Consider the following 24,648-nt stretch of genomic DNA (forward strand, 5'->3'; position numbering starts at 1 on the left):
AAGACGCTCCAAGATCTGCACATATTACATGAATGAAACGAATCTGAAAACATACCGATACTTGTTGAAGAAAGAGGGGATGCCTTCTGGGGCATCCCCAAGCTTAGACGCTTGAGTCTCCTTGAATATTTACTTGGTGTGCCTAGGGCATCCACAAGCTTGAGCTCTTGCCTCTCTTCCTTCTTCTCATATTGAGACCTTCTCGATCATCGAACACTTCATCCACACAAAACTTCAACAGAAAACTCGGTAAGATTCGTTAGTATAATAAAGCAAATCAATACTCTAAGTACTGTTGCAAACCAATTGATATTTTGTTTTTGCATTATATCTACTATAGTATAACTTTTCCATGGCTTAATCCCCTAATATAATTCGATAGTTTCATCAAAACAAGCAACCTATGCATCAAAAATAGAATGTGTGTAAAACATAATAGTCTGTAATAATCGGAACATTCACCATACCTATTTTACTCCAACAATTCTACCACAATTAGGAAAAATAAACAATTTGTATATAAAGACAGTGCAAAAAGAATCAGAACCATTCGACGTTCCAGTAAAAAAATTTAAAATCGAGCACTACAGCCAAAGTTTCTATCCTACACCGCACAAACCAACAAGGAAAGTAAACATCCTAAAGGCAAATCTTGGCACATTATTTTTATTTTTAAACTTTATAAAAGCACACAACATAAATAAATGACTCTCTAAGACTTCTGGGTTGTCTCCCTGGCAGTGCTTTCTTTAAAGCCATTAAGCTAGGCATATAGTGCTCAAGTAATGGATCCACCCGGATCCCAAGGTATATCAAAGCCAATTTTAATTAGCAACGATTTGTAATTTAGTAGTGAGCAAAAAGTAACATATATCATGCAACAACAAAGTCTAACTCTCTTCCTATGCATCGGCATGTCATAAAAGAACAATTCATGCACACATAGTAAAGGCCAATGCATAGTATAAACAGTTTCTTGCAATTTTATCGTATTGGAAACATAGAGAGGTGGAGATATAGTTCCTCTCTCATAATAATTGAAAGTATGAGCAAGAAGCACATGCATCTTATATTCATCAAAATCATCATGTGTAATAGTAAAACGCAACCCATCAATATAATCCTTAATAAGTGCAAACTTCTGTGATATAGTGTAGTCGGGAGAATTCAAAAAGATAATAGGACTATCATGCGTGGGTGCAATAAAACAATTTCATGTTTAACATAAGGAACTATAGCAAGTTCATCTCCATAAGCATAATTCATCTTGGCATCTTGGCCACAAGCATAGCAAGCATCATCATAAAGGGATATTTCAAAAGAATCAACGAGATCATAGCAATTATCATGGCATTCATCCTTCAGTAAGAACGAAGGGAAATTAAACAATGTATGAGTTGAAGAGTTACTCTCATTAGAAGGTGGGCACGGGTAGCTAATCCGCTGTTTCTCCTTTTGTTCTTCGCTCTCCTCATCATCTTTTTCATCCAATGAGCTCACAGTTTCATTAATTTCTTCTTCCATAGACTCCTGCAAAATATTAGTCTCTTCTTGGACAGCGGAGGAGACCTCGATATATGGTTTAACATAGGCATTAGAAGCATAATTCTCATAACAATATTCAAGTATGGCAAAATTTTCAAATTTGTAAAGAGTAGCATCATACTTTGCAATCAAAGAAGCAATTTCATAAGCACCCTTAAAAGCAACAAATTCTTCAATTTGTTGAACATCATAGTAATTATAAACACCCTTAGCATAAGAAGATACGATTCCATTATCCTCACATTGGTAGGGAAGGTGTTTCTTAGGGTTTTCAGAACAACAAGTAACATCATATATTTCACATAAATTCCAAGCATAGCATTGCGAACGATGAATTTGATCCAGTAAATGTTTCCCTTTATCAGATATGCAGTGTCGGACATAACAAGCATGCTCACCTAAAGATTTGCCCTCAACTAAGCAAGTTGGGGTTTCAACACGAGCACATAGGGATCAAAGATGATCCAAGTAATAAGCTTCAGGAGTGTGATAGATTTTGAGTGGTTCTTCAACCATTGGTTCAATAGGTACAACTAATTTTTTTGGTATTTTGCGTTTCCTACCCATAACAAAAGATAGAAAACAACTAAGCACGGCAAATAAAAATTACTTAGTGATAAAGCAAACAAGCACACACAAGAATATTCACCCCACGCTATGACTCCCCGGCAACGGCGCCAAAAAAAGGTCTTGATAACCCACAAGTATAGGGGATCAATTGTAGCCATACATCATTGGGAAATAATATATAGCGTTGAGCACCATGTTTAAGTAGAGATTACAGTGGGTAAAAGAGGGGTTACACCGCTGCATAGAGGGGGGAAGAGTTGGTGATGATGGCGGTGAAGTTGTTGGTGAAGATTGCGGTGATGATGATGGCCCCAGGTGGCACTCCGGTGCCACCGGAAGCGTGGGGGAGAGAGCCCCCTCCTTCTGCTTCTTCCTTGACCTCCTCCCTAGATGGGAGAAGGGTTTCCCCTCTGGTCCTTGGTCTCCATGGCGTGGGAGGGGCGAGAGCCCCTCCGAGATTGGATCTTTCTCTCTGTCTCTCTCTGTTTCTGCGTTCTCCTGGTTCTGCCCTTTCACCGTTTCGTATATATATGGAGATCCGTAACTCTGACTGGACTGAAACCTTCGCCGAGATTTTTTCCTGAAAATTAGCTTTCTTGCGGCAAAAGAATAGCAGCAACCGCCTTACGAGGGGCCCACGAGGGTCAGGGGCGTGCCTAGGGGGGTGGGGCACGCCCCCTACCTCGTGCCTCCCTCGGGCACCGTCTCGCGTTGATTTTCTTCCCATATTCTCCAAATATTCCAAAAATATTCTCCGTCCATTTTTATCCCGTTTGGATTCCATTTGATATGGGGTTTCTGCGAAACATAAAACATGCAACAAGCAGGAACTGGCACTGGGCATTGGATCAATATGTTAGTCCCAAACATAGTATAAAAAGTTGCCAAAAGTATATGAAAGTTGTAGAATACTGGCATGGAATAATAAAAAATTATAGATACGACAAAGACGTATCAGGCCTCTAGGGGCACTGTGTCTCTCAAAGGAAGATCGACCATCTCAACATGGCATTTCTTCAGCTGGGAAACATGGAAGACATCGTGAACTCATGACAATCCTTCTGGCAATTCCAGCTTGTATGCAACTTCTCCTCTATATTCAAGGATTTTGCATGGGCCAATGAACCTGGGTGCTAATTTTCCTTTAACACCAAACCTCTTGATTCCTCGAAGTGGGGACACACGAAGATATGCTCGGGTTCCCACTTCATACATTATCTCCTTGTGTTTACTACCGACATAACTCTTTTGTCTCGACTGGGCTATCTTGAGTCTATCTAAAATCAGCTTGACCTTCTCTTCATAATCTCTGATAAGACCGGGATCAAAAAGTTTTCGGTCTCCCACACCATCCCACAACAATGGTGTTTTGCACCGCGTTCTGTATAGAGCTTCAAAGGGGCCATCTTCAGACTGGTCTGATAGCTGTTGTCGTATGACAACTCTGCGTATGGTAGATTATCATCCCAGCTAGATCCATAGTCTAGCGCACAGGCTCTCAACATGTCCTGCAGAATCTGATTGACTCTCTCAGTCTGTCCATCTGTCTGCGGATGAAAAGTTGTACTGAACTGCAGCCTCGTACCCAAAGTTTCATGCAACTGATTCCAAAACTTTGAGGTAAATTGCGTTCCTCTATCAGACACGATACTCCTTGGAACTCCATGCAGACATACGATCCTAGTCATGTATATCTTGGCTAACTTAGCGCTGGTATATGTGGTATTCACGGGAATGAAATGAGCTACCTTGGTCAAGCGGTCAACTACTACCCAGATATAATCATAACCAAAACGAGTCCTGGGTAATCCTGTGATAAAACCCATTCCAAGTTTCTCATTTCCACTCGGGTATCGGCAGAGGTTGAAGTAACCCTGCTGGTTTTTGATGTTACACCTTTACTCACCGACAAACATCGCATACTGCTATGTACTCAGCAATATCCTTCTTCATACATGTCCACCAGAAACTTTCCTTCAATTCCATATACATCTTGGTGTTGCGTGGGTGAATCAAGTATGGTGAATGATGGGTCTCCTGAAGAATTAACTTCCTGACCTCTGGGTCATTGGGCACATAGATACGATCCTCAAATCATAAAGTTCCGTGCTCATCCTCACTAAAGCCTTTAGCCTTTCCGTTACTCATCTTTTCCTTTATCTCTGCAATTTCCTTGTCCGTCTTCTGGGCTTCACAGATTCTTTTGGTCAGAGTGGACTATATATCCAAGGTGGCGACAAATCCTCTTGGTACTATCTCCAGTCGGAGCTCTCTAAGATCGTCGGCTAATTCCTGAGGTAATCCTCCAGCTATGAGGGTGTTCACATAGCTTTTACGTCTCAAGGCATCTGCTACAACATTTGCCTTACCTGGGTGATAATGCAATCTCATGTCATAGTCCTTGATCAATTCAAGACATCTCCTCTGCCTGAGGTTCAACTCCTTATGCATGAAAATATACTTCAAGCTCTTATGATCCATGTAAACATCACAACTATTCCCGATAAGGAAATGTCTCCAGGTCTTGAGTGCGTGCACTATGGCTGCTAACTCCAAATCATGTGTGGCACAATTCATCTCGTGAGGTCATAGCTGTCTGGAGGCATAAGCTACAACTTTTCCTTCCTGCATGAGCACTCCTCCGAGTCCTTGACGAGAAGCATCACAATATACCTGGTAATCCTTGTGTATGTCCGGCAAAATGAGCACTAGGGCTGTAACCAGACGTTTCTTCAGCTCCTGAACTGGCTTCACATTCCTCGGTCCAAATGTACTTGGTTTCCTTCTTCAACAGCTCAGTCATGGGTTTAGCAATCATGGAGAAATTATCAATAAATCTCCGATAATATCCCGCAAGTCCGAGAAAACTGCAGATCTCCTTGACTGAGGTGGGGGGCTGCCATTTGGTGACCGATTCAACCTTGGTGGGGTCAACTGCTATTCCTTCTCCACAAATAACATGTACAAGGAATCTGACTTCCGTCAACCAAAATTCACATTTGCTGAACTTGGCATATAACTGATGTTATCGGAGTTTCTCCAGAACTAGACGCAAATGTTCCTTATACTCTTCCTCGCTCTTGGAGAAAACCAATATGTCATCGATGAACACTACGACAAACTTGTCTAGATATTCCATAAATACCTTGTTCATCATGATCATAAAATATGCAGGGGCATTAGTCAATCTGAATGACATGATGGTATACTCATATAAACCATACCTGGTGGTGAAAGCTCTTTTGGGTATATCCTGTTCATGAATCTTCAACAGATGATACCCTGATTGTCGTGGTTTTGTCATGGCAGATGTCCTCGTGAAAGGACTTAGTCGTGGAGCCATCACAACGGTTAGCTTGAAGGGGTTAAAGCGGACAAGGGACGCAAAGAATTATACTGGTTCGGCCCCTTATGGTGAAGGTAAAAGCCTATGTCCAGTTGTCATGGAATTGCTTGGGTTTCGATGACCAGGGAGCGAATCTGCTTTGCCCGACTCTCGATTTATTGTTTGTTGTCCCTAAACCGCCGCCGGGTCATCCCTTTATATACACAAGTTGATGCCCGATGGTTTACAGAATCCCGAGGCCAGCTCATAAACGTGCCCGGCTCGGTTTCTACCTTTCCTTGCCTTACAAAATAAGTTACAAATCATATGGCGGTTTACGCCTACGGGCTCTAATCCGCCTTTGGGCCCTGGGCCTTCATGTTAGATCTCCTCTGTAAAGTGCCATACCTCTTGACTTCATGGGCTTCAAACATGACTAACTCCTTCTAGACATAACCCGGCCCCTCATGGCCGGTTTATACTTAATAGTAATATCCCCAACATTAGGCCCCAGATTGATTCGAACTCGTTCATGTCAATCTTCAACACTTAGGAAAATTTCTCCTTCTGCACCCTCGCATAGATCTTGTAAATCGCCGTGATGTCATCTTCCAGGTTTGTAATAAACCGCCATGACATCACCTGTTCATTAAAACTGAAGATACCCTTCATTAATGATCCTCCAACAATCGAGGCAACAACTTTGCTGCACATCCATTTTTTGGGCTCCTTGATTTCCACGCCTGTCGCTTATCTCTTTGTCTTATAAATAGGGCTGAGGGTCCCTTTCCTTTCCTTTCCTTTCCTCCCGTTGCCTCTTCATCTCCCTTCTATCTCGCGTCGCCTCAGCACCCGAGCGCCACCGCCATTGTTGACCTTTGCCTCTGCCTCAACTCCGGCCGCTGCATCACCTTGACCGTACCAGAAAACGGCAACGCCTCTCTGCTGTTTCACAGCTCCAGTAAGTTGTTCTTCATTTCCTCTGTAGATTCACTAGGGTTCGCGTGACTTCATAGAAAACTTCATGGTGTTCTTCCCTTGTTCTTCATTAGATCCTTATGCAATGAACTCCAAACTTGATGTACTTCCATGCGGTAGTAACGATAACCCTTATTTTGTCATCAAACTATGTTCCTTGCGTGTAAAGATCCGATCTGGAACTTCACCAACTGCTTAGGCACCCATTTTTAGGTCTAAATACTTTCCTTTTCCTGACATGTGGTAGATCTAAAATTCCCATGTGAACCTGTGAAACTTGTTTTTCCTCACTTAGTCATTTTTTGCTTCAGATCTATACTTTCATCTTCTATGCAGGGGTTTATCCTTTAGAAAATAATCTGCCATATGCCATTAGTCCCCTCGTAAACTGCGAGTCGCCCTACCATTTATAATAGCATCAACCTCCGATTTAGCAATTTTGCTTGCTTGAATGCCTTTTCCTTAACCTGCTACGCCTTACGCTTGCTAACCATGAGTCTTAAACCGACATCAATCCTTTCCAGCTCCTTATTCGAAATGGCCAAACAGTTTTATGCTTGTAATTGGGTCCTTTCTCGGGTTACTGAAGAGCAACTGGATGGATGCGTTAGAACTGGCGTTTTACCAAAACAAAGTGAGATCCACTGGCATATTCTCGGTCCAGAAAATCCTCCTACCCCAAAAGACGGCGAGGTAGTGGTATTTGTTGATCACATGACCGTGGTTTTAAACCGCCCGGATCCAAGTTTTTTCGTGATGTGCTTGCCAGCTTCCAGATCCACCCTCAAGATATTGGATACAACTCTGTGTCCAATATTTGCAACTTTCAAGTGTTTTGTGAAGCCTATCTGCAAGAAGAGCCAACTGTTGAATTGTTTCGGGTTTTTCTATTTAAACCGTAATACTGAATTCGTAGACGGGCCCAACACTGAACTTGGCGGCGTCTCCATTCAGAAAAGGGAGGATGTTAGCTTCCCTCACGCCAAACATCATAGTCATTGTAAGGATTGGAAGCAGACTTGGTTCTACTGTAAGGATACTTCCCCTGAAGATGAGAACCCTCTGCCGGGTTATCGTGCTCACCGGCTTACCAACACACACACACACTTCCGCAATGGCTGACTGCCAAGGAACGGGCCTCATACGCACCACAACTCGCCAAGCTCAGAGCTTTCATGGCCAATGGTTTGACAGGAGTGGACTTTGTTCGTTGCTGGATATCTTGGAGTATCTTGCCGTTAAGACACCGCCTCGGTTTAATGTGTGGGTACATAGGGAACTCAAAAGACTCTCAACGTCATATCGATATTCAGCTAACAGAGGCTGAAGTTACCGAGTCTGTCAAGAAGATGTTGAATGAGCCGGAAGCTGTCTGCAGTAGGACCGGGTTAAGTCCCTTTTATACATTGAATAAACCGCCAGTTGTAAGAATTGCCTCACTCCTACTTTGTACTTGATATTCTTAACTGTGCAATCTTTTATATCCTCTATCCATCTTTTTAACAGGGTGACGGCCCATTCTGGAAGAAGAAGCCGCAGGATAAACCGGCTAAGACCCCTCGACCTAAGACGAAGGTTGTCAAGAGACCTGCCAAGAAAAAGGCAGCTGAACCCATCGGTTTAGACCTTGATGACGACCTTGATGATCCAGACGTAGAGCTAGAACTTGACTCTCTTGGTTCATTTTTCATACACCTCATTGACAATGATTATTATCAAGATGATGCTGAAGGCAGCCAAGCCGATGACACAGAGGTAATTATCCTTTCCTCCTGTTCAGACCCTCTGCTAACACAAAAAATCCGTCAAGCAATCCGGAAAGTAAGATTTTCTCACCCCCTAGCTCACTTGGACCCAAACTTTCTTTTGAAGAAGCAGCAACACGAAGCTCGCCGCACAACCCGGCATCGCGGCCAAGTAGTCACTTCGGCTGGTTTACCGAACACTCCGGTTCGGAAGCGTCAATCTGAGGTCTCACCGACTTCCGATCCTTCTTATCCCAAGGCAGGTTATTTCCGACAACCCCTTAATCCGTCTGATTCCAATTATCAGGGAACGCCTCATTCATCATCTGGCGAGTCATTGGCCACACAACTCCCTCCTCTTAAGATTGTTCCTGGGTGAATACTTAAGCTTAATCTTTTGACGCTTCATATTTGCATGTTATACTGACCTTTGTTTCTTTTCCTTTCAGAACCAAGGCCAGAACCAGCAAGAAAGCTCGGGTGAATAAACCGTCTGATGACCATGTGTTTGTTGAACCGGAGAGAATTCTAGAACCGGAAGGAACAAATGCTGATGCCATGTGTGATGATCCGCCACCTCAAGATCACAACTTTGTTGCTGAACAAGTAGAAGTTGATGCAACCGGCGATGCTGATAAACCGACAAGCTCGGTTCGCACTGATGATAAACCGTCAAGTCCAGCTAAAGCCGTTGATAAACCGTCAACTCCAGTAAAAACTGCTGGTGATAAGGAAGATGATGTTACCATTACTGGCGTTGGCCACACTACCCCTAGCAATCCTATTGCGTTATCAAAGCATAGTGCTAAGGAGGAAATTTCTGCTATGGGCAAAGGCAAATGGAGCACAGACTTGTCAAGCTACGCCCACCTCAACGCCCAAGAACTTCATTCTGGTTTTTTAAACCGTCTGTACACACACAGCGACTACGAAGCCGGCTTAGTGAATCTGATGAAGGAGCGTTATAGGTAACTGCATAACCTTTTCTCCCTCATGTCCATTTTCAAGTGCCAACTCCAGTAGCCCCCAAGGGCCGATTTATGATGCCAATCTAAACCGGGACTTTGCAATATCTCAACTCTGCATGCTTATCCTCCAAGGGCCGGTTGATCTTTTTAAGATGAACCAGTGCTTTCACATTGTAATCCTGTAACTTTCGCGTGTGTAGCCCCCAAGGGCCGATTTATCTTTCTAAGCTAAACCGGTACTTGAACCAATGTTATTTTGAGCAAACATACATTAGTCCCCATGTGTCAAGAATAATACTTGTATTGTACTTGGGACTTGTAAAAAATTTCTGATAATCAATCAAATAGGCATTAGCCCCCAAGTGCCAAGTGTATAACTTGTTATGTGCTTGGTACTTCAAATATTCACTGCCACCTTATAATATGTCCTTCTGTTATAGGCTGAGCTGAGCAAAAAGGAAGGCCAAACCGCTGATCTCCAAGAAAACATCAAGTCTCAACAAGCGGAAACCTCCAAAGCCAAAGAGGAATTGACCAGTGCCTTAGCAGCCATGGAGAAGCTAAAAGAAGCTTTTAATAAGGAACAGGAGGATTGGGGCACAGAGAAAACCGGATTGCAAAAGAGAGCTGAGGACGCAGAAGCAACCCTTAAACCGATGGTCGAAGAACTGACCGGCTTAAAGAGGCAAATAAATGCCATGACTTCTGCTGTGTTTGGTAAGTATCCTCATCTGAAGCTTTTCAATATACATTATCTCATCAGTTGCCGGTTTACTAATGCTTGCAATGACACAGGAACTCGCATTACCCATCTGGGCTCTGACATGCGGATGAAGCTGAAGGCTGCCTATACACTGATAGAGCAGTTATATTCCAGAGCCCAATGGGCCATTTGCACCGCTGCGCATATTAAACCGCCTCCAACCTTGATAAAGGAAACCATTAAGAAGCTGTCAATGCTGCCCGCCCGGTTGGACAAACTCAAAAGATCAGCTGCCAGGTCAGGTGCGCTGACTGCGCTAATCCAGGCAAAGGCATGGATACCAGATCTTGAACCGTCAGATATAGGCAGCGGCTACCCTGGCGTAAAGGAGGACGGTTCAGAATTTAACAACGACGATCTTCGAAGGTTGACAAGGGAAATGCACCCCATCATGAGCAAATTGGATGAGGAAACATATCTCTCTCACTATCAGCCGGTTTATGACTCTAATCAGAAAAGATATCCCGCGCCAACACATGATGTAGAAGATCTCACTCCGCCAGTTCGTAAGCACACCTATGCCCCTGATGTTGACCCCTCCAACCTTATAAGTGATGAAGCTGTGTTCCAAGCTTTAACTGGAATCGATTGGGCAACCATTGATTTCCAGCCACTGGGTAGAGAGGAGGAGGAGGATGCACCAGCGCAAGACGACCCACAACCTTCAAGTCAGCCTGGTGACGAGTCATGATCCGGAGGCTGTTTTGTCCTTCTGCATACTGCCGCCCTTGCTGAAAACAATTATTCTTTTTGGGCCTTAAAGCGCCTTGTAATAGGCTAGTTCAAAATACTTGGTTTGCTATGCCATCATGCATATTTATGTTGCCTGATACTATTAGTCCATCCTGCTTCAGAATATTTTATGTTCATAATCCATAGCAGTGTTACGCAAACTATTCCTGCACACAAGAAGTTTGAAAGTGTCCTGGCGGTTTACCGCTAGGCGGGTCATGATACCTAAATTTATAGCCGGTTTATAACCAAGGCTGTGCTTTGAAAATAATCAAAGATGAAATAGATGATACATATGATATTGAATCACTCTGTTGGTTGACCAACTTCTGTATATTTTAGGGTAATAACCCCAAACTTGAGTATTGAGAACTCCTTCCCTGTTTACCGGTTTATGATAAAACCATACCGGGTTACAATAAACACCGGTGTATCCATATATGATGCTGGTGACGTGTAGTCAGAACCAGTCTGGGTCAATAAACACCAATTTATAACTGATCATGTACTTACAACTTACTGTTGAAAGCCAACCCAGGTCAATAAACGCCGGTTTATCATAAAATACTATAAATCTCACCAAAGGAGAAAAAACTTGGAAAAAAACATAAAAATAATATGCAAGGCTTTTCATGGGCTGCTAGGCCCTAAATCGAGGCTTTTCATGGGCTGCCAGGCCACTGAGTTAAACCATTTTTCGAAGCCTTTTAAGATGGACCTCAATCATTAACCAATCGTCGTTTTAACTTTGACAAGTTCAGGGTCTATGAGATTGACTTGTCAAACGTTCGGCGGGTCATACCAGGTTTACCTGGATGGAGTGGCTTACTTAAAAAAGGTAGGATAACCCGGGGTTTTAGGTGAATACACCTGGCTTCCAAGCCTGGCTTGATAGCCTATTGCAAGGGTGCAAGCTCTTTGTTATTTGAGAAGCAAAGAGCCCAACAAAGAGCCCCCAAGCAACATTTGAGTTGTGCTCGGTGGGTGCCTATGTTTGAGTTGTACTGTTGCAACACTCTCTTTGGCCCCACATGATTTCCTTTAGGCCTTAAGCTGATCAAGAGGTGTAGCTGTGGTTCGAATATGACCAAGCCCCCTAGTGATTCCCTTTGATATGTACGGCTTTATAAGCGGGATCAATAGAGCTCCGCTTTATAAACAGAAGTCTCCATGTAAACACACATGATGTAATAAAAACAATAGAGACCCCGCTTTAGTTGAGGCTCCGGTTTATTATATGGATCATAATATATACATTGGCATAATTATGTACATAAGAAGAGCCTGTGGCTCAAGTATAATAAGGCCGAAGATGAGCTATATTCTACGGCCGTTGGGTCTCCTCCTTCGATTTACGTGAGTCTTTGTGCTCTCGAACATCGATGAGGTAGTATGATCCGTTGTGCAGATTCTTGCTGACCACAAAAGGTCCTTCCCAAGGTGGGGACAACTTGTGCATATCAGTCTGATCCTGGATGAGCCGGAGCACCGGATCGCCTTCTTGAAAAGTTCTAGTTTTAACCCGACGGCTGTGATAACGGCGCATATCGTGTTGATAAATCGCCGAACGTGCCGCTGCGAGACCATGCTCCTCATCTAACAGGTCCAGTGAATCTTGACGTGCTTTCTCATTATCAGCTTCAACATAAGCCGCTACACGGGGCGAATCATGGCGGATGTCACTAGGGAGAACCGCCTCTGCTCCTGTCGGGTATCGGGTTCCGACAGACCCTTGAGGTTCGAACACTGGGGTGCGCGCGGAGATCTCTCCCCTACCGATCTACGTCCGATCCTCTCGTGCGAACTAAGATGAAAATGATGAACAACACAAGGGACACAATGTTTATACTGGTTCGGGCCACCGTTGTGGTGTAATACCCTACTCCAGTGTGTGGTCTGGTGGATTGCGTCTGGGGCTGATGATGTACAGTACAAGGGAAGAACAGCCTCGCGAGAGGTGTTCTTGAGTTGGTGCAATGAACTGCTAGGGTTAGTTCAGTCGCCTCTCTCTCTCTTTGCTATGGTTCTACTAGATTTCCAGCCGTCGTGGTCTCCCTCTTCCTGCTGTGGTGGCTAGCTCTATTTATAGAGGCCCTGGGCCTCTCCCCAAATAATGAGCGGGAAGGGCGCCAACAATTGGCCATTTCGAAGGGGAACATCTAGTACAAGTTATCCTGACCAAAGCTGGTCTTCGGCTGCCAAAAGCACTGGCGATGATGCCGTCTTGGGCTCCACGGTGACCTCCGTCCTGCCGTCTGGCTGGTCTTGGTCTTGTTGCACCGGAATGGTAACCTTTGCCTGATGCCTTGGCCTGTGCTTGCCCCCTTTGCACCAAAGGGGAAACAAGGACACTGCGCAAGACGACGCCCGCCTGGTCTCGATCGTCATGGCTTGCGTCACGGGTTCCTCGCGAGGTACTCCTGCCTTGATCTCTCCGCCTCCTCGCGAGCCTGCCCGATGAGGCTGCCTCTGAGGAAGCTTCCTGTCATCCGCCCCGCGAGGCTTGGCCCCTCGCGAGGGTCTTGAGCTTGAGCTGATGTAGATGGGCCACGCTGGGCCCCCGCTTGAGCCACGCCGCAGGCCGCAGGCAGGCAAGTCTGGGGACCCCCGTTCCTAGAACGCCGACAGCTCCGTAAACCATGAAGAAAGGTGTGAAACCCATAGATCTGTTCAGTGTGGTGTTGATACTCCATAACATGGAAGGTAACTCCTCCACCCAACAACCTGGCGTCCGCGTTAAAGGAACCATAAGACGGGGTGTGATACCTCTCAAAATCTCTTGATTGGCTCTCTCTACTTGACCATTAGATTGGGGGTGATCCACTGATGACACGTCAAGCCGGATGTGCTCACGTTGACAAAATTCTTCCATAGCACCCTTGGATAGATTAGTACCATTATCCAATATGATGCTGTGTGGAAAACCAATGCGGAAGATCACCTTTTTCTTGAATTGAACCGTCATGGCCGCATCACACTTACTGACTGGCTCTTCCTCTACCCACTTGGTGAACTTATCAACCGCCACCAGTAGGTGGGTCATCTTGTCCTTGGATCTCTTAAAGGGCCCAACCATATCCAGCCCCCAAGTTGCAAACGGCCAAGTGATTGGAATCATCCTTAATTCTTGAGCCAGAACATGAGCGCGGCGTGCAAACTGCTGACAACCGTCACACCTCTTTACCAAATCCTCAGCATCAGCATGAGCTGTCAACCAATAGAAGCCGTGACGAAAGGCCTTAGCCACCAATCAGCATGGTGACCACAATCTCCTTCGTGGATCTCACGCAAAATCTCACAGCCTTCTTGAGGAGACACACAGCGCTGAAACGCCCCTGTTACACTGCAATGATGTAACTCCCCATTGATAATGGTCATTGACTTGGATCACCGGATTATCTGCCTGCCCAAGTCTTCATCCTCTGGTAACTCGCCCCGGTTCATGTACGCCAGGTACGGGACTGTCCAATCTGGGATAACGTGAAGAGCTGCCACTAACTAAGCCTCCGGGTCAGGAACAGCCAAATCCTCCTTTGTAGGTATCTTGACCGACGGATTATGCAGCACATCCAGAAAGACATTAGGTGGCACCGGTTTACGTTGAGAGCCTAAGCGTCTGCTGCTTCATTCTTTCGCCGGTCTATATGGTCAACCTGATAACCCTTGAAATGGCCAGCCACTATGTCCACCTCTCGTCTATACGACCGCCATGAGTGGATCCTTGGAATCCCAAGTGCCAGACACCTGTTGAGCCACCAGGTCCAAGTCACCAAAGCACTTAACCTGGCTTAAATTCATCTCCTTAGCCATCTGAAGACCATGGAGCAAGGCCTCATATTCAGCTGCATTGTTAGTGCAAGGGCACATTAAACGGAGAACATAACAAAACCTATCACCTCGTGGGGAAGTTAATATGACTCCAGCCCCGAGCCTTCCAATTGTCTGGACCCATCAAAATGAATAGTCCAATAAGTGTTATCTGGCTTTTCTTTTGGTGCCTGCAACTCTGTCCAATCATTAATGAAGTCCACAAGTGCTTGAGATTTGATTGCTGTGCGAGGCGTATATTTTAACCCATGAGGTCCAAGCTCAATAGCCCATTTGGCAATCCGGCCAGTTGCTTCTTTGTTTTGGATGATATCCCCCAAGGGGGCAGAACCGACCACAGTGATAGGATGACCCTAAAAATAGTGCTTGAGCTTCCGCCTTGCCATGAAAACTCCATACACCAGCTTCTGCCAATGTGGGTACCTCTGCTTAGACTCAATAAACACCTCACTGATATAATAAACCGGCTGCTGAACCGGATACTCCTTTCCAGCCTCCTTGCGCTCCACAACAATAGCCACACTAACAGCCCGGGCATTAGCAGCCACATATAACAGCAAGGGCTCTTTAGCAACATGAGCAGCAAGGACAGGCGACTCAGCTAGCTGCCGCTTTAGACTTTCAAACGCTTCATTGGCAGCCTCACTCCAAACAAGGTCATCCATCTTCTTCAGCATCTGATACAAAGGGATAGCCTTCTCCCCTAACCGACTGATAAACCGGCTCAATGCGGCAATACGACCCGCCAGACGCTGAACATCGTTAATACACGCCGGTTTAGCCAGTGATGTAATAGCTTTGATCTTCTCCGGATTAGCTTCAATGCCCCTGTTAGATACCAGAAAACCCAAGAGCTTGCCTGCCGGTACACCAAAGACACATTTGGCTGGATTAAGCATCATCTTATAAACCCGGAGGTTATCAAAAGTCTCCTTCAAATCATCTATCAATGTTTCCTCCTTTCTGGACTTCACCACAATGTCATCCACATAAGCATGAACATTGCACCTGATCTGATTGTGAAGACAATTCTGTACACATCGCTGATAAGTTGCCTGGGCACTCTTGAGCCCAAAAGGCATAGATACATAGTAGAAGGCTCCAAAGGGAGTTATGAAAGTTGTCTTCTCCTGGTCCTTAACCGCCATTTTGATCTGATGATAACCAGAATAAGCGTCATGATACACAAACAGTCACAACCCGCTGTAGCATCAATGATTTGATCAATACGAGGGAGAGCAAAGGGATCAGCTGGACAGGCTTTGTGCAGATCTGTGTAGTCCACACACATACGCCAAGTGACGTTCTTCTTAAGTACCAGCACTGGATTAGCTAGCCACTCAGGGTGAAAGACCTCCATAATAAACCTTGCTGCCAAGAGCCGGGCTACCTCCTCTCCAATAGCCTTGCGCCTTTCTTCATTGAAGCGGCGGAGAAACTGCCTGACTGGTTTAAACTTAGGATCTATATTAAGAGTGTGCTCAGCGAGTTCCCTCGGTACACCTGGCATGTCAGAAGGTTTCCATGCAAAGATGTCCCGGTTCTCATGGATGAACTCGATGAGCGCGCTTTCCTATTTCGGATCCAGGTTAGCGCTGATGCTGAACTGCCTGGATGAATCATCGGGAACAAAGTCAACCAGCTTAGTCTCCTCGGCCGATTTAAAATTCAAAGCCGGATCATGCTCTGTAGTTGCTTTTTTTAGAGAAGTCATATCTGCTGGATCAAGATTGTCTTTGTAAAACTTCAACTCCTCTGTTGCACAAACCGACTCAGCATAGGCCGCATCACCTTCTTCACATTCCAAAGCAATCTTCGGGCTCCCATGCATTGTGATGGTCCCCTTATGACCCGACATCTTAAGCTGCAAATAAACATATCAGGGCCTTGCCATGAACTTAGCATAAGTCGGCCGTCCAAATAGGGCATGATATGGGCTCTTGATTTTACCACTTCAAAAGTCAATGTTTCTGATCTTGAATCATGATCATCTCCGAAAGCAACCTCTAGAGCTATCTTACCAACTGGGTACGCCGATTTACCTGGCACCACACCATGAAAGACGGTGTTCGACGGTTTAAGATTCTTACCTGTCAACCCCATGCGACGGAAGGTTTCATAATAAATTATATTGATACTGCTCCCTCCGTCCATGAGTACCTTGGTGAACTTGTACCCCCCAACCTGAGGTGCCACCACTAAGGCCAGATGACCCAGATTATCAACCCGGGGTGGATGATCCTCTCGACTCCATAAAATGGGTTGTTCGAACCAGCGCAGATAACGGGGCACCGCCGGTTCAACGGAATTTACTGCCCTCTTATGTAGCTTCTGATCGCGCTTACATAGGCTAGTGGTGAAGACATGATATTGCCCACTGTTCAACAACTTCGGATTACTCTGATAACCCGATTGTTGCTGCTGCTGACCTCCCTGATGATTATAACTGCTCTGGTTACCCTGATTGCCTTGATTGCCATGTTTGGTTTGATTGCCTTGAAATCCTAAACCGGAGCTGCCTCCGCCATAACCCGACCCATGAGAACGTCCTCCTGAACTGCCATGCGGTCCCTGGTCGTACTCGAAAGAACTTGAATTTTTAAACTCCCGCATGATAAAACGATCCTTCCAAAGGTGCGTAGCTGGCCTCTCTCACGACCCGTGCTTTGGGCAAGATTCATTTAACAGGCGTTCAAGATAGAGACCTGAACCTCTACCCCATTGGGGCGGTTTACCCTTACGGCGCTGGCCATTATCCTGGGTGTTGGTGTTAGCCACAAAATCCAAGCTGTTATCCGCCTTGCGCTTACCGTTGTTCCCATGACCCGTTGGGTTATGCTGCTACCCCTTGGCACTGCCGTTCTTCTTTCCCTTCCCCGTCTTTTTGTCCTTAGACTCAGGGTCCTTGGTACTGTCTGAATCGGCATACTTAACCAGAGCTGCCATAAGCGTGGCCATGTCATTGAAGTGACGCTTGAGCCTTCCCAACTTCAGCTTCAAGGGCATAAACCGACAATTGCCTTCCAATGTTAAGACGGTCGTGTCAGCATTGATGCGGTCTGATGAATGCAGAATAGCGGAGACTCGTTTCACTCAATGGGTTGTAGACCCCCCTCCTCTTGAACACAAGCGGCTAAGTCCACAATTGACATGGCCTGTTTGCATGTAGCTTTGAAATTCTGGATAAACCGGCTTTTTAACCCGGCCCGTGATCCAATGGAGTTAGCTGATAAACTCTTTAACCAAGTGCAAGCTGTCCCTTCTAGCATAATGGTGAAGTAATTAGCACATGCCGCATCATCCACGTCCAGCATCTCCATTGTCATCTCATAGCTCTCAACCCATGACTCGGGGGGTAAATCAGCAGGGTAATTGGGCACCTTACGAGGACCCTTGAAGTCCTTGGGCAGCCGCACGTTGCGTATCGCCGGGGTAAGACATGTCACCCCCAAAGAACTGAAAAACCACGCCTGGTTCCATTGAAGTAGTTGGACGAAACGGAGTAAGCTGATGGGCTGCGTACTGCGCTGCTAACTCGGTTTCTCGACGTGCTCTACCATGATCCACCACATCTTGGGCATTAGCACCGCCGCCTGCCGGGTTATGACCTCGCGGCGGGTTACAGTTTCACGCACTGCATGATACAGCCGGTTCATCAATATGCCTGGTGTAGCTCCGACTGGGACGGGTGGTGGAATGAATCCTCTCGCGATTGTGTGAATAAGCCTACTGCTGAGTCAAAGCTGTCTGAAGGAGCTCCCTAGCCCGTCGTGTTTCAACTGCTACTGGAGACTCGCCATCGATCGGGAGAGCTGCCAATCGCGAAGCGGTGGCAACGATGTTATCCAAGGGGTTAGAGTAATGACCAGGAGGAGTTGAGACGTGCTGTGATGGGACATTGTTCTGACGAGGCTGAGGGGGCAGATCCATCACACACGATTGAACTGGCGCCCCTGTTCCAGGTGCCTCCACCAGGTTTACCACTGGCTGGTTGCTGAGTTTCCTATACTGGGAAAATTTTGATGAGCCTTGCAACATAAGCTTCTTTGATAGCGTGTGGAGGAAGACTGAGTTTCTTATATCCAAAGCTTCATACTTGTGCTATGCAAACTGAAAGCCATACACACACCCATAATATTCTGTGGCTGGTTACTTGCATGAGAAAAGTTTGTTCTGACTGTCTCCATTACTCATAATAATTTTTGGCTTTCTTCCAGAGTATAACATATTTCAAGTATTAGGCAAAACTTTATACGTGATCCATACCTTTGACTGAAAATATACCGTTGATCTTGTACCTGACTTATCTTCTTGCTGGCTTGACCATTACTGTGGTGGGGATTAAGTACTGATGTAGGCTTGATGTGTTTAGCTGAGCTTCTTCCAAATATTTGAAATCCTTATTGCTTTTTTGGACCCGGTATCGGTTGATAAGTGAAGTCCATAAGGGTAAATAAGGTAACACCGAGGGCCCAAAAATCAAGGAGCAAAAAGACAACTCAACTAGAAAAAGCACACAAAAACAATAACATAGAAACAAAGTCACATATTATTGCTAGTCACACAATATGCATGCCTACTTAAGCACACAAATTTCGTGGGATCTCCGGTTCTACGATCTAGCATGCTGTGATGGTGTGCACGAGGAAGAACCAATGTGTGGAAGAGTTGGTGTAAACATGGCTACACCAAGTGCTGGCTTAGCCAGGTAGCAACATGGACTAGCTCAGAGGCGAGGACGTACTGGTAACCATGTAGCGGGACACGAATGTTGCGACCACATTATTATCAAGCAAATGGAAGGGTTCCGTACTCGTCCAAGGAATAGGATAGCAAGGAAAGCTGAGTCGACTGACATTGCCCTTTCTTGATAACTGAGATCATTAAGTGTTGCCAATGCGACAAAAGGCATGTTTCGGGGTAGCAACATGTCTACCACCGAAGTGATAGGTGCGGAATGAAGAAAAGAAACTAGGGCGATACCTCGACACCATCCTGCAAACGGTGTCCGAAATAGTTGGCATCACTCCACTGGGACAGAAATGACGCCAAACACCGAAGAACAGGCTTGGAGGGATGCAGGGGCTGAGCTGTAGTGGATCCAAACCGATGCCAGCTACACTCACAAGATAAGCCGTTAGCAACCAATAATAAGGCGATATGCATGCTATGCAACAAACAAATGCAGCAACCATATGCAACAAATAGTGCGGACTCTATACTAGCAATTTCTACTGCTTGCGCTGACTAGGGCATCATACAGCCAGACCTGCTCTGATACCAAGCTCTATGGCACCCGGCTAAGAGAAATTGGAACACCCCATATTCCAGACCAGAGATCGAGGTAAGTCTTCTGGAATATAGCACTACTCGGCATAGAACAAATCAGCTCTTATTACAAAAAGATAAGGGTACAAGGGTCTGATGTTACAAAACATCACATCAGCACGGCGACACAACGCCTACTAAGGTAGCTCTATGCTAGTAGCGGAACAACTCGTGGCAGCGGAATACTTCTAGCAGCAGAAAAATGACGAAGGTGGTGAACTCCACTCCGTGGGGACTCTGGCTGGGACACAATCTAGCTCACATGAACGAAAAACTCAACAAGCAATCAATCACGGCATCACCTGCAATCTGGCATGACACGCCAGGTCAGTACATCGTATGTACTTGCAAGCTCACAACAACCAAAAGCATCAAGGCAAAACAACAACATAGCATTAACAGGTTAAGTTATGAACTACTATGATATGAAAGCAACTAGTAAGCATGATATGAAACCACTACAATGCTGATAAACCAACATCTCAAGAACCATCTCACTCTTGGCTATCCCACCAAGCAATAAATCACCTCAATCACCTCATGATCAATACCTCCACGTGATCACCGCGTGACCACATCACAAACTGAATGATCATCCTCGAGATCATCCCATTATCCTCATCATCATCCTGCCAAATTGTACTGCTCAAATATATCAACATATAAATCACCTATAAGTCATTCCGTCATGTGAGTGTTAATCGAACGGTGTGACCTAGTACGAACTTGTGCCCCTGACCGAGGACATGGCTATCGATAGATTAAACACACTCTCTCCAAAGGTTAACACACTGTACCCACATCACCGAACCCATGGCCTTGTGCTCCCATTCAGGTGGACCAATGGTGTTCCGACAAAACCGATCTATTGCCATGACACTCTGCCGGCTCCCCTCTCGGCTAAGTCATGGGTGGCCCCGATGCCACTTCAGATATCAAACGACCACCGTCGTGGCAAAACAATCGTCCCAAATAGGGACATGGTACCAAAACAACTATGGGCACACAAGGCTTATACCGGCCTACCTGATCAGGGTAGCGCACGCGTATAACCTTCCCTAGTTGGAGGCACCGGCGAGAGGCATAATAATGGACCAAATTAGGGCCTCCCCAAAAAGGCAAATGTGGTTGCACTGGAAAAGCCCAGTTCGGTGGCACCTGACCAACAAGATGACGGAATTGGTCCCCAAAATATATCTTATGAGAACTAATACTCCCATATCATATCAACCTGTAATCCAAGTCATAGCAATATCCAACAAATAATCCAGAGCATACTATCATCATATCAAAATACTCTGAGGGCAACATATCACTACTATCATGATGAATCCAAGTACAAACATACTACTACTCTAATAACAAGAGCAAGCTAGCTAACCATAGATCAAAATGATGACATCATATCCAAAGTAATGCCCCAAAGCATGATATCAAATACCATCATGAAAATAAGCATAATAGCCACTAGTAATACAATTACAACATGTCATCCTCATTAGCTGCAAAATATAAGTCCTAAAATTCCAAGCAACTTCATGGCAATAACAATATCAAAATATTATTCTAAGAAATGCCATGAACAAATCATACATAGCTAATGCAAGTTTTAAGCAAGTTTAAATAAGTAAACCATGTCACTACATTGCAATCATGCAAATGGAGGGTGTGGCTTGCCTGGGGTGGATGGATTCACCGGGAGGAAATGCGAGAAGCTCGCGGAAAGAATCATCGGAAAACGTTCTCTCTTGGAGAGGGATGAATAAGAACAAGGGTATAATGGTCATTTTCAGAATGTGGAAACATCATGAAAATGATACCAATAGAACAGGCTCAATGATATGAAGAAGTGAGCTTTGGAATCACCTAAATCAGAGTTGCAGGTGAAAAGATACGAGCAGAAGAAGATCAGGGACCAATCTGTAAAAAGAATATCTACAAACAGGTCCCTGGTTGGTTAAACAGAAGGCGCATATCAGGAAATTCACTTTCCAGAAGTGAAAGCGCATTTTCTACCAAGGAGCAGCAGAATACGCTTTCACCAGAGGAAAATGTATTCCACGAAAGCCGTGTCCACTTATCCACGTCAGCGGGGTGGGGTCAACGGTTGTTCGGCTGACAAGTGGGGTCGCGCGGGAGGCGGGGACCGCCTAGCCTTCGTCTTCATCCGCCTCACTCGCTCCCGCATCATACAAAGGACCGGCCGGCCCCAACGAGGCTTGCCAGCGACTCTGGTCGTCTCCTGCGGTGCTCCGCCTATGGGCGAGCTCAGCGTGGAGAGGCGCATTTGTTGGTGCCATTCACGACTGGTGGGGTGGACCGAGGCACCGATGGCTACATTGCTGGTGGACGGTGGCATCAGGAGGAGGTGGGCATGGTGCTCCGGTGCGCCAGAGGAGGGGTTGAGGAGCTGGGGTGACTCTAGGGTGGTGGTGGAGGTTTTTGGTGGTGGCTAGGTGGGGAGGGAGAGCTCGGAGGGCTCGGATTCGAGCAGACAGAGGCGGCAGACGTGGTGGCCATAGGAGGATAGGGGGAGCTCCATCGAGTATCTGATGGGTCCGGCTAGCTGCTGGGAGGGAGAGGGAGAGGCTAGTGAGGTTGAGAGCGCGCGGGGTTGCTTAAATAGCCGAGGGGAGAGGGGGCCGTCCCGGTTGCTGATAACCCACAAGTATAGGGGATCGTTTGTAGCCTTTTTCGATAAATAAGAGTGTTGAACCCAGCGAGGAGCTAAAGGTAGAACTAATATTCCCTCAAGTTCTATCAACCACGGATACAACTCTACGCACACCTGACGTTTGCTTTACCGGAAACAAGTATGCAACTATTTTGCAAGGATAAAACCGAGTACTTTGCGAGAATAAAACTACAGATAGATTGCAAGGTAATAAAAGTGGAAAGCTTTTGTAAATAAGAAAGTCATTTGTCCCAAGGAAATCAATAACAAATACCGATAATCATTCTTGCAATTTTATATGAGGGAGAGGCATGAGCTAACATACTTTCTCTACTTGGATATGCACTTATGATTGGAACTCTAGCAAGCATCCGCAACTACTAAAGATCATTAAGGCCGTGAAACCCAACCATAGCATTAAGTATTAAGTCCTCTTTACTCCCATACGCCATAACCCACCCACCGTAAGCAAATCATGAACATATTGCAATGCCCTATAGCGGGGGCCCCTCACATTCGCGAGACAGAGGGCATCATAGGACAGCACCATAAATAAAATATACAATCATACCAACCAAGATCATGATTAACCCACATGAGAAAACGGATCTACTCAAACATCATAGGATAACCATATATCATTGGGAAATAATATATGGAGTTGAGCTCCATGTTTAAGTAGAGATTACAGCAGGGGGAAGAAGTGTTACACTGCTGCATAGAGGGGGAGAAAGTTGGTGTCGATGGTAGCAAGATTGTTGATGTAGATCGTCATCCTGATCATTGCCCCGGTGGCACTCCGGCGCCACCAGAAGCGAGGGGGAGAGAGCCCCCTCCTTCTTCTTCTTCCTTGGCCTCCTCCCTAGGTGGGAGAAGGATTTCCCTCTGGTCCTTGGCTTCCTTGGCTTGGGAGGGGCGAGAGCCCCTCTGAGATTGGATCTCCCTCTCTGTACTCTTCTGTTTAGCGTTCCCCAGATCTGGTCTAAAACCGTTTCTTATATTCCCAGAGATCCGTAACTCCGATTGCGCTGAGATTTTAACACAATTTTTTATGGATATTGAGCACAACATACCATCGTGCGCCTAGCTCAGGGGTGGTGCGCCGATGTCTTGTGCCCTGTGTTGGCCTCCGTTTGCGGTGATTCCAACTCCCAAAAATCACATATATTCCAAAATAATTCTCCATGAAATTTTATTGCATTTGGACTTCGTTTGATATAGATACTCTACGATACAAAAAACATGCAGAAAACAGGAACTGACACTTGGCACTGGATCAATAGGTTAGTCCAATAAATCATATCTTGTATAATATTGGTATGAAACATTAAAAAATTATAGATACGATGGAGATGTATCAACATCCCCAAGCTTAATTCCTGCTCGTCCTCGAGTAGGTAAATGATAAAAAAGATAATGTTTGATGTGGAATGCTACCTAGCATAAACTTGATCATATGTCTAGTCATGGCATGAATATTGAGACATAAGTGATTCAAAGCAATAGTCTATCATTTTACATAAATACTCAGGCATCCCAACAAATAATCATGTCTTTCAAAATATTAACGCTAAAGAAAGTTATCCCTACGAAATCATATAGTCTTGTCATGCTCTGTCTTCTTAAGACAAAGTATTTATCATGCACAACCCCGATGACAAGCCGAGCAATTGGTTCATACTTTTTAACGTGCTTCAGCTTTTTCAACCCTCACGCAATACATGAGCGCAAGCCATGGATAGAGCACTATAGGTGGAATAGAGTATGATGATAGGGGTAAATATAGAGAAGACAAAAAAAGTAAGAAAGTCTCACATCGATGCAGCTAACCAACGGGCTATGGAGATGCCCATCAATCGATATCAATGCAAGGAGTAGGGATTGCCATGCAATGAATGCACTAAGAGCTATTAGTGTATGGAAGCTAAATATGAAACTAAGTGGGTGCGCATCTAATCCGATAATGAAAATTTCCCACTAGTATATGAAAGTGACAACATAGGAGACTCTCCATATGAAAAACATGGTGCTACTTTGAAGCACAAGTGTGGTAAAGGATACTAACAATGCCGCTTCTCTCTTTGTTTATTTTTTTTCTTTTTCTTTCTTTCTTTCTTTCTTTTTCTTTTTCTTCTTTCTTTCTTTCTTTCTTTTTCTTTTTCTTTCTTTTTTTCCTTTTTTTCTCTCATTGT

Source organism: Triticum aestivum, chromosome 6A (genome assembly GCF_018294505.1).
Source record: "Triticum aestivum cultivar Chinese Spring chromosome 6A, IWGSC CS RefSeq v2.1, whole genome shotgun sequence".
NCBI classification, from domain to species: Eukaryota; Viridiplantae; Streptophyta; class Magnoliopsida; order Poales; family Poaceae; genus Triticum; species Triticum aestivum.